This window comes from Wolffia australiana, chromosome 9, assembly GCF_029677425.1.
Source record: "Wolffia australiana isolate 7733 chromosome 9, ASM2967742v1".
Lineage (NCBI taxonomy): Eukaryota > Viridiplantae > Streptophyta > Magnoliopsida > Alismatales > Araceae > Wolffia > Wolffia australiana.
In genome coordinates this window covers 4,353,671-4,365,486 of record NC_135843.1, presented here as the reverse complement: position 1 = coordinate 4,365,486, position 11,816 = coordinate 4,353,671, and the positions used below count along the sequence as shown (strand labels likewise).

Genomic DNA, 11,816 nt, shown 5'->3' with positions numbered 1-11,816 from the left:
CTCATCTGAAAATGCTTCATGGATAAGTGAGGAGTCATTTACTTTGATCCTAGAAAGATGATCAGCAACATAATTTTCACAGCCCTTTTTATCTTGAATTTCTATGTCAAATTCTTGTAATAATAAAATCCATCTGATAAGCCTAGGTTTAGCTTCCTTTTTAGATAAAAGATATTTTAATGCCGCATGATCAGTGTAGACTATTATTTTACTACAAAGCAAATAAGGTCGAAATTTTTATAAAGCAAAAATTACAGCTAGTAGTTTTTTTTCTGTGGTAGAGTAATTGAGTTGTGCATCAATTAAAGTTCTGCTAGCATAATATATGGCCACTGGTTTCTTCTCTTTCCTCTGTCCTAAGACTGCCCCTTCAGCAAAATCAGAGGCATCACACATGATTTCAAATGCAAGCTACAATCTGGAGCTTGCAAAATAGGTGCATGTGTGAGAGCCTTCTTCAGCTCTTCAAAAGCAGAAATAGCACTTTTATCCAAAGTGATTTCATTAGTTTTACTAGAAAGGAAATTAGTAAGAGGTTTGGAAATTTTAGCAAAGTTTTGAATGAACCTCCTATAGAAACCTGCATGGCCGAGGAACCCTCTAAGGGTTTTTAGATTTGTGGGGACTGGAAGGCCCTGGATGACTTCTATTTTGGCCTTGTCCACTTCCAGTCCACGATTGCTGACCTTGTGCCCCAATACCACTCCCTCCTGTACCATAAAATGAGATTTTTCCCAACTTAGCACAAGGTTACTTTGAATGCATCTTTGAAGAACTTTAGTGAGATTTAGAAGGCAATTTTCAAAAGAATCTCCAAATACAGAAAAATAATCCATAAAAATTTCTGAACAATCACCTACTAAATCAGAGAATAAAGAGTTCATGCATCTTTGGAAGGTGGCTGGAGCATTACATAGGCCAAAAGGCATGCGCCTGAAGGCATATGTACCTACAAGGCTAGTAAAAGTTGTTTTCTCTTGATCATCATGATGAATGTTAACTTGATTATATCCTGAATAGCCATCAAGAAAACAAAAGAAATTCTGTCCTGATAGTTTTTCTAAAATTTGATCAATGAAAGGAAGGGGATAATGGTCTTTCTTTGTAGCCTTATTTAATTTTCTATAGTCAATACATAACCTCCATCAAGTTATCAGCCTCTTCTAGATTTCTTCTCCCTTTTCATTGATCTCTACTATTACTCCAGATTTCTTTGGCACCATGTGAACAGGGCTGACCCATTCACTATCAGAAATGACATAAATAATACCTGCATCTAGCCATTTTAATATTTCATTCTCTAATATTTCCCTCATATGTGGGTTCAGCCTACGTTGGTGCTCCCTAGAAGGTTTAGAATCTTCTTCTAAAAATATTATGTGTTCACAAATTGATGAAGGGATTCCTCTAATATCTTCAAATGTCCATCCTAATGCTCCTTTATGCTCTCTCAATACCTTAAGCAAATCATTTTCTTGTGAAGGAGTAAGGGACGAGGAAATAATCACAGGTAAGGAATTTCTAGAATCTAAAAATGCATATTTTAAAGACGAGGGGAGAGGTTTAAGCTCTAAGTTCAAATCTAGGGAGAGTGTAGGAGGTTCAGGTTCTACTCTTTCCTTGTTGGCATCATCTACTCTTAATAAAAACCCTCGAATAGCATCGACATCATCCTCCTCTTCATCACAAAATTTTAACTCCTCGTTACTCCCTTTAGGACATTTCATCATCTTGGATATGTCTAATTTAACTCTTTCCTCTCCAACCTTAAATTCAATAGTCCCTTTTTCCCAATCCATGATTGTTCTAGCTGTCACCAAGAAGGGTCTTCCTAGAATGATAGGCGCTACACTTAGATCTCCCTTTACCTTTACCTCAATTACAATAAAATCGACGGGGATCTCACAATTTTCAACGTTTATCATCACATCAGATAACCTACCCTCTGGTTGTCTAATTGTTCCATCAGCTAGCAATAGATCCATGCAGATTTCCTCTAATTCCCCAAAACCGTATTGCTCATATAAAACTTTAGGAATAATACTAATACTAGCTCCTGTATCTAATAATACTCTAGTAAAAATCTTTCCTCCAATTTCACATGTAATAAAAGGAGCTCCTGGATCTTTCTTTTTAATGGGAACAGAGTTTAAGATACTAGAGGCATTTTCAGAAAGCTTAACTACCTCCTTGGTTTTCCTCGATGTGCATGAATCCTTTAAATATTTCTTTAAAGAAGGTGCACATTTAATCATATCCTCTATGGCTATTGACATAGTGGCTTTCTTGAAATTCTCTAGGAGTCTATACTCATAATCAGGAGAAGACTTAAGGGGTTTTAAGGCCCATGGATAAGGAATGGGAGGGGTGTAGGTTGAAGGTAGGGGTTCCACACTAGGTGATGGAGCCTCTCCTTCTCTTAGGTTATTTTCCTCCGATTTTGTTTTTGCCTTTCCTCGGTGAGGATCTTGTTGTTCCTTGCCATTTCTCAATTTTGAAATGGCTTGAATTTCTTCAAGATCTTCCTCATTGTCATGATATAGGGTTTCCTCTTGTAAATGACATAAATTTTTGGGATTAATGGAAGGTTGAGTTGGAAATCGACCTGAGTGGGAGTTGGATTCAACTCCCTTACCTCCATGGTCAGCGGTTCTTTGCTTCAATCTCTCCAATAGCTGTCTGGTCTACTCTTGCGCATCCATCATCATTTTTGTCTGTGTTTCCATCATGGCTTGCATGCGCATCTCCATTTCTTCCCGTAGCCTTCGATTCTGCTGCTCTATCATGTGAGAGATTACAGGTGTTAGAGTGGACAAATCTTGTACCTGGTTTTGTGGAGCTGCTTGATAAGACTGCTGTGGTGGGGTCTGGAATTGGACTCGTTGCTGGAAAGGGGCCCTGGTTCTTTGGGAGTAGATTCCTTGGTTGTTGTAGATGGTCCTCTTTGGTCCTCCCCAAGGCTGTTGGTTGTGGTTTAACAAATGGACCTCCTCCTCTCCAAGTTGGCATGCTCCATCCTCATGATCTCTGCTTTAACATATAGAACAAATCTGTGCTTTCACAAGGGGTGACTTAGGGAGAAAAGTATTCTTTAGAGTGGAAGTCAATTCTCAAAGTTTCTTGTTGGTTTCTCTTATCCCTGCATGGAGATCAGCTTCCTTTGAAGTTACTTGCAGCACTCCTCGTTTTGGGTTGGCATTTCTTCCATTTTGACTTGCTCCTAATTCCTATAGGTCAGTTTCAGCCACCCTTTCCAAAAGATCAAAGACTTCATACTCATAAGCCATATAGAAGGAGCCACCAGCTATTTGATTCACTTTACTTTTAAAAATATCAGGAAGTGATTCATAAAAAATTTCAGCTAGCTGACATTTTTTTATTCCATGGTGAGGGCATTTTCGGATTAATTCATTGAACCTTTCCCATGATTCACTAAATGCTTCATGATCATGGGGATAAAATTTCTGAATTTCTTTTCTATACAAATTAGTTTTGGAAAGGGGATAAAATTTATGTAGAAATTTATTCTGCATTTCTTCCCATTAGTTAAATGTTATGCCTAAATTTCTATACCATGCGAAAGCCTTATCTTTCAAAGTAAGCGGAAAATATTTCATTTTTAAAGCTTCAGTAGTTAAACCAGGAATATTTTGAGAGGAACATCGAATGTGAAAATCATCAAGAAATTCTAAGGGGTTTTGAGAAGAATGACCAGTAAATTCAGGGAGAGAGTTCAGTAGGGCATTGTCATACCTAAACATAACCCCCTCACCTACATTGATGTTGATGCCGGTTTGCCGTAGACTTCCTGATGGAGTAGATCTATCCAGCATCGTCCTTCTCCTTCCTTGTGGTGGCTGACCATCTTCTGCCATATCGACTTCTTCTTTATCTTGAGCTGTAAGTGTTGCTGGAAGAGCAGGATATTGAGTGTCTAGATCTTCCTCAACACTAGTCCCAGCCTTAGACCTTGTTAAGACCATCAATCTCCAAAAAAGTAGTTAGAAGTACCGTTTGTTGAGGGTTAGCTGCCCTCAACTTTGGCAAAAGAGGAAAAAATACAAATTCACTAAAAACAATCACCGTGCTCCCCGGCAACAGCGCCAGTTGATAATTCATATTTTGGGGTAATTAGTGATGAGTTAACTTCATTAATTAGTGTCGTTGGTTTATCCGAATTAAAACAACAAAAATTTATAATAACCTTACTAGCGTAGGGAGAGTAAGGGTCTATCCACAGGAAGCAAGGGTTTTTTTCTTAGGAATTTGTGCTTTAGTTAGGTATTTTTTAATAATTTTAGAGGTAGGTTTACTATATATGAAGATAAATAACTAATTAAATAAAAATATATAACAAAGAAAAATAAAATATTATTATAATATTATAATAATATTAATAGGCAGAAAATAATTTTTTGGTATTTTTTAGGAGTATTTGAAAGCTAAAACAAAGTAGGAAATGAAACAGTTTGGCGCTCTCGACTTGGTCAAAATTTGGCTAAGTCCGGATGCCAAATGGGGAAGGTGCCTTGGTGGAGGAGAGAGGAAAAAATTGGACTATACTAAAATCACTCTAGAATGAGTTCTAGACCGAATTTTAGAGCGTGGTTGGATGCACAGGAACCATCTGGATATTGGCTAGCTGATCCAAGACTAACCAAAAGAAAAAAGATGAACAACAAAGAATGAAAAAGGAGAAATAAGAAGGTAACCTCTTTGTCACACCCGCTAAGGTCCAAGGGACTTCTTCTTCTCCTTTCCACCAGCTTCTTCAGCCCTGGATGCTTCCTGCTCAGCCTGGCACTCAGTGAGGTGAATGGATCTATAACTCAATTGCACTTAGGCCACCAAACATTACTTTGGATTGAATCACAAGATGAATTTTACAATAGGGTGAAGGGGTTTATATAGGGAGAGAGAGCAAAGGAGACTCATTGGATGTTTAATACAATAGATGGCCAGATCTTCTTTTCAGGGTCATGATCCATGTCCATTATGGTCCTCCAATCAGCATTGATACCTTTGAAATACCCCCTGGACGTTCAAGGCTTCTTTCCTTAATTAGCATTAAAGGTGCTATCTTTAAGTCTCCACCCTTTGATGTTTTGTGGATTGAATGGCTGGATCTTCTTCTCTGGCTTGGATCCACGTCCAAGGTTGTCCTCCAACCATCATTTAAGCTCCTGAAATATTCATAAATAATCATGACTGGACCTTCCCCTTGCCCTCCTTTCTTTGGCCCAACATGCCTCTCATAGTGGGCTTAGTGGAGCTTCCTTAGTGGGCCTTTAGACTAGAGCCAATTGTCTTGCTTTGGGCCTTCTTTCTTGGACCAGGGTTGTGGCTGAGCCTGCTCCTCTGGTCCAAATAGCTTCCTCTTCATTTAATTATCCCCTTTATTCATGAAAGTTTCACCTAATTCCTGCATCTTCCACATAAACTAAGAAGAGAGTGAGATTCATTCCACTTAACTCATTGAGTTAAGTGGGGTTAGTCCCACAAATGATAATAATTAACTCCAAATTAGAAAAAGGTGATTTTGTTTCATGATGTTTCACAACTTAACATCAATGTTGATAATATATCCAGATAAAGATAAAGAAGTACATAAATTAGCTGAAATTGCACATATATATTACTATCATTTTGGATTTATCAAAGGTCTAAGTACCTCATTCATTAGTCGTTGAAAGGTACTTCGGGCGTCGATAGCCCAAATGGCATCACGTTCCACTCGAAGAGCCCACCTTTTATCTTGAAGGCCATTTTCCATTCGTCTCCTGGCCTGATTCGTACTTGACGGTAGCCGGTTCGGAATTTTATCTTGGAGAAGATAGACGTGCCTACCATCTCGTCGAATAAGTCTTGGACTCATGGAATTGTAAAACAGTATTTCACCTTGATCTTGTTGATGGCTTGCGAGTCGCAGCACATCCTTTAAGTGCCATCTTTCTTGGGAGCGAGCAAGGCCGGTACTGCACATGGGCTAAGGCTTTCACGACTTAAGCCTTTAGCTAGTAAATCCTTCACTTGGCTATATAGCTCTTCGTACTTGACCGGGTCCATCCAGTAGCGTGGAAGGTTAGGGAGAGTTGCTCCCGGGACCAAGTCGATGGCATGCTGAATATGGCAACTCATTCGGTAACTCGGTAGGGAATACGTCCGCATACTCGTTGAGGAGTTGGGTGAGCTCTGGCGGTGGGTTCTCATGCCCTGATTCAACAGCTCCGTCGGATAGGGTCACCACGTAGCATACGGGAGTGAATTCCGTGTTATGTTCCAACTCACGCCGGAAGATGCAGCCATTAGTGATAATGGCGGTTAAGGTGTAGTGCGTGGCGAGGCCGTTGACGAGTGTGTGGGTAGCGATGGTAGTCGCACCGATGGATACCATATCAGTCGTCATCCGCCATAGATGAAAGAGCACGTGTTTGCTCTTCCGGACAACTGTATGTCATGGTGATACAACCATGGTCGACCAAGTATAATACTACCATTTTTCATTGGTCGTACGTCACATAGCACCTTCTCGTCGTACGTGCTCATCTTTAAGGGCACGTAACATTGCATCTTTAGCGGGATCGTTGACGCATCGATCCACGATACATTGTACAGTGTTGGATGAGGAATCAAGGGGAGCCCAAGTCGTGTAGTTGTATCCTCGGAGATACCGTTGATGCAGCTACCGCTGTCGACCATCAACTTATACGTACGCCCACCAATCTTGACGTATGTATAGAAGATGGACGTGCATTGGGCAACGTCAATAGGCCGAGTAGGCACCGTGGTGGCGGTAGGTGTAGGGACTGCTCGGGCAATCTCGTTTGGGCTCCTTGTTGCGGTGGTCTCCGAGGTAGCAACGTGATGTGTTGGTGGTGGAACGATAGGTGTGATCTGGATGTATCCAAGGGGGTCTTCCACGTCCTCACCATCGGGACACTCGGCCGGTCTTGAACTTGCAATATTAATTGAAATTCGTCCTAACTAGCTACCAAGCTCCCTGAGGGATCGACCCTTACTAAAATACTACTAGTAAGGAAATAAAATTGTTGATTGGTACTTAACTATCCTTACAAACGACTTAAGGTTTGGACCAATCAGCCGGCACGATGCAGGGGCGAGGCATAGTGACCGGCCAGACGGTGTGCGCGCACTGTCCGCGGCGCAGGCTCAATGCAACGCAAGGATGCGTCGCGGCGTAACGCGATGCGGCGGGAGTTTTTTCTTGATCCTCTTCCATAATATGAATTTGATTTTACCCTGAATAGCCATCTAAAAAGCAATAAAATTTTGGCCGGGCTATTTCTCTAAAATTTGATCGGTGAAAGGTAATGGGTAATGATCTTTTTTTGTAGCTAAGTTCAACTTTCTATAGTCAATTGTCACACGATCAAACCTCGAGCTAGGACTCTTTGCTCGGAATTTGGCGTGTGCCAACCTGAGTGCTTTGGCAAAACACTGAGCAGCCTTGATCTCTTGTAGCGGAAGCTCTTGGAATTTCTTAAGATCGCATAGAGGGGTTAGAAGAGATGGTGGAGCTAGGCACTGTCAGTAAATAGGGTCATTGCATGAATATCATCAAGAGTACATCGTAGTTTACATGGGGGAAGATCAGGGGTGTTAGAAGGAACGAGACGAGGCGCCTTGCACTGAGGTAATGTCGCCACACCGCCTCAGAGCCGTCGCTCCGTGCACGCGCGCCTGCTCTGCCGCTCAGCCGTGAGCCAGGCCGGGCGCTGCGCGCGCACGAGCGTGGCGATCACACACGCCACCCCTGCCTTGATGATCATACATGCCACCAGCAGCCGTGTCTACACTCTAGTACGCAATCTGCGCGACGCCGCCGCATCCAACGCCCCCGACCTGGGTGCTGCGTTCCCAGCATTACCGTAGGAGCGCTATGCGCCCGCTGTGCCATCTCGGCGCTCTCTGTGCGCCACATGCCTTAGTCTCCTGGCGGGATGTCTCCCGTCCGCGCGCCCCGCACACGTAGTGTGCGCGCTGCCCGCGCGGCCGCTGCGCGGCACCCCACACAACTCCGCGCGCTGCACCCACGGTACGCCACCTGGCCTGCGTGTCCCGCACACACGCGCAGCGCTTCCCGCTCCGCGCACAGCGCTCGGCGCTGGCGGGTAACGTTGGCGCGCTGTGCTTGGCGCGCACGCGCACACGTCGATCAGCCCGCGCGCCCAGCACGCGCGGATTGTACCTGATCCATCCCGCCTTGGGCGTGGGCGGGCACGTGCGCAGTCTGCTGTGAATCACCACCGATAGTGGCAATGGCCTAATAGATCAGGTATTTGGATATCACTATCTATTATGACTCAGTCCTTAGAAATGTCGTGAGCCAAAAATGCGGACAAACCTTCCCAATAAGCACGTAGGCCTCAGAGCAAGGAATGCCGCCTAGTTAGGGGACTAACATCAATGCATACTCTATATCTTGATGCAATTCTAGTTTGAATTTCTTCTCCATTTTTATTAGTTGTAAATGTTATTCCAGATTTATTTGGGACAACATGGATGGGACTTACCCATTGACTATCTGAAATGGCGTAAATAAATTCCGCTTTTAACCATTTCAAGATTTCCTTCTTAACAACATTAGTGATTCGAGGGTTCAATCTTCTTTGAAATTATTTTGTGGGTTTTGAATCCTTCTCTAAGAAGATTCTATGCTCACAAATCTCTAGACTAATACCTTTAATATCGTCAATTTTCCATCCAATTGCACTTTTATATTTCGTGATCACAGATATCAAATTTTTTCCTTGCTCCTCCGATAATGATGACGATATGATTACAGGTTTTGTGTTATAATTTTCTAGAATGTGTACTTAAGAGATTCTGTTAAAGGTTTAAGCCCTATGCCCAAAGGATTGGTAACTATTGGTGACATCTTCATCTTTAAGCTCTCTTCTTCTATTTCGACGGCTAGGAATTCTGCATATAGATCATCATAAGCCACTTTATTTTCCTTCATCTCCTTAATCTTATCCACCTCTTCATAATCATAATTCAAAATTATTTTAAATGAGGGATAGGAATTTCATATTTCTCTTTTCCTATCTTCATTACAATGCTCCCGTTATCAAAATTTGCTAGTACTCTTGCTGTAGCAAGGAATGGCCTTCCAAAAATTTTTACATATGTCACATAAAAGTCTACTGGTAAGGCCAAAGTTCCGACCTCAACTACTAAGTTCATCACCTTCCCATAGGGTGCTCTAATAGATCCATCCGCTAACAACAGTTCAACCTTCACTAGATGCATTTCAACAAATTTCAGATCATCATATATTAGTTTTGGCAAGATATTAACACTTGCCCCGGTATCTAACAATCCTTTGTCAATTTTTTTTTCTTGAATTATGCATTCTACTAATGGGGCTCCTGGGTTTCTTTGTTTTTTGGGTAGATTGTTTAAAATAATTGAACTTAGGTTTTCAGTAAGTTGGATTCTTTTAGAACTCCTTGATGGGGTGCACAATTCTTGAACATATTTCCCATATAGGGGAATAGGCTTGATAGCATCAACTAATGGGATGGTAATTGTTGTGCTTTTAAAAACATCAAGTATTTAAGAATCCTCAAATTTCTCTTTTCATGATGTTAAGGCACCCGGAAATGGAACCACTATTCCCTTTTTTGTTTTATGCCTTTCTATTTTGGAATCGCAGAATTATTGTACTTCTGATTTTTCATCTTCTTCCCTTTTCTAGGAATGCAGCAAATTTCTAGGATTAATATTTAGTTTCGAAGGGAACTTACCTGCCACATTCCCATTTATAAAGGGGTCTTCAACTTTTCCCTTTTCGTTCGCGTCTTTTTGTGTGTATGATAAAGTCAAATAAGGGTAGTCATTTGTATGCATTATTCATCCTTAATGTCTCAAAATTCAGTCTAAGGCTACCCAAAACTATTATTTTACATAATAATGAGATCATGCCTTCCCGTTTTTCCAATGATTAAAAAGCTTGCATTTTCTACTCAATTGAGGTTTCCACCAATGCTCTGATATGTATTTTACCAAGTTACACAGTTGGGGATTTATGTTTAAAAGGATTTGAGGGCTATTTCTAAGCCCTAGTAGACTCAATGAGTCAAGTGGGATATGAATATAACAATTTCTCTAGTGTGTTGACTTTTTTAGGTCAAGGGTTGACTTTCAAGGGTCATAAAGTTACGAAATTTATTGGGGAAGTCAGTACAGGAGTCTTCAGGCTTGGGACAAAATTACAAGTCAGAAGGAGCTGTGAAGAAGAAGAACCATGCTAATCAGTAGAGCAGACTAAACCGATAGGTTTGTTGTGGAGGAACTTGAAGAAAATCTTCTAGAAGGTCCTTGAAGGTTTCTAGGAAAATCAAGACACATGAGGATGACTCCAGCTAGCAGATCCTGTTTGGAGGAGAGCCCACGGTCTAGATCCAGTCCAGGATTCATGAGGCGAAACCTATCCATCCATCCATTCCAGCTCAAATCCAAGGGCTAAGGATGAGTTGTAACTAACTCTAACCAACTTGTTCTTTTCCCTTCCAATGGGTTAGAGTTAGTTCTAACTAACTCTAACCAATTTGAATCTGATTGGGTGGGGTCTGATCACCTGGATTGAGGCCTGAAGAACTCAATCCTGGACGTTCATCCATGATCCAACAACCAAGAATGACTGGAACAAAGACATGTACCCCTATAAAAGGGCCCCCCTCACCCTCCTTGAGGGCATCCAAGAATTGAGTATTGTTTTGTTCACTTTCTTTCTTTGTTGAGCTTGTTCCTGGGTCCACCTTCATCCTGAAGGTACAAGGAGTCTTCTAAGAGCATCCTTTATCTCGAAGCCAGATGGTAGGGAGCTGAAGAAACAACCTTGGGCCCTTTGGGAAGTGACAAAAAGGTTACGTGCTTCTTCTCATCCTCTCTCCTCCTAGAATTTGATGTAATACGATGTCGGCCGGGATCGATCGGCTTGTATTACGTCACAGGAATTATGATGCGAATGATGTGAGATGTAATTCAAGTAATGAGAAAACGATGAATGAGCAGTTAGGGAATCGACAGATAACGGCGTCGGCCGTGCCGATCAACGAGAGAAGAATGATCCTAAGATCAAACTCCCAATGACCCGCGAAATCAACCAGACGCTTAAGCGGTGAGGGGCGTATGACGGCCCTGGAGTGTTCGGCGTCCTAGTCAAATGAATATCCTTTCAACCACAAGAATTCCCTCCTCTCGACAATGGTGGCTATCCTATCAATGCAGAGGAAAGTTGGGCAAAGGACGCGATAGCAGGTGACGAGACTGGAGAAGATGATAATGCTAGAAATATGGAGGGAAGACGAGACTGACCTTTGGGTCACTTAGTCCATGGCGTAGAGAATCGTCCTGACTGATAACAGAGTGTGGACGAATTGTTGGAGACGACGATCTGGATGCCGCTGACTCCCAGCGGCGTGGTCAGCGGACGCGGGACGACTCTGGCAGGCAGGGTCGACGGTGCACAGTGGGCGGGCATGCGGCCAACAAGGGGGTGAGGTGCGCGCATGGGCAGGCCAACGAGCATGCAGAGGTGGCCGCAGAGTGCGGGCGTTGGACGGGTGTGTGAACGCCCACGCGAATGCGGGGTCCCGGTGGGGAGAGGCGTGTCAATGAGGGGGGCGAAGGCGGTAGTGATTGGATTAGTGGGGGGGGCGGAATGGCGATGTTGGCCGGGTAGGGCGACCAAGAAGGGGTTGGGAAGGGAGGGGTGACGGGAATCCAAGAAATGGAAGGGAAGAATGGTGGTAGATCAAGAAAGAGAGGGCGGAGGGTTGAGGATTCAA

At 42.7% G+C, this 11,816-nt stretch overlaps 1 pseudogene; it reads left to right on the top strand.

The window, feature by feature from the left end:
* Positions 1-3,378: 3,378 nt before the first annotated feature.
* Positions 3,379-3,472, top strand: LOC144708104 (small nucleolar RNA R71; annotated as a pseudogene).
* The last annotated feature ends 8,344 nt before the right edge of the window (positions 3,473-11,816 follow it).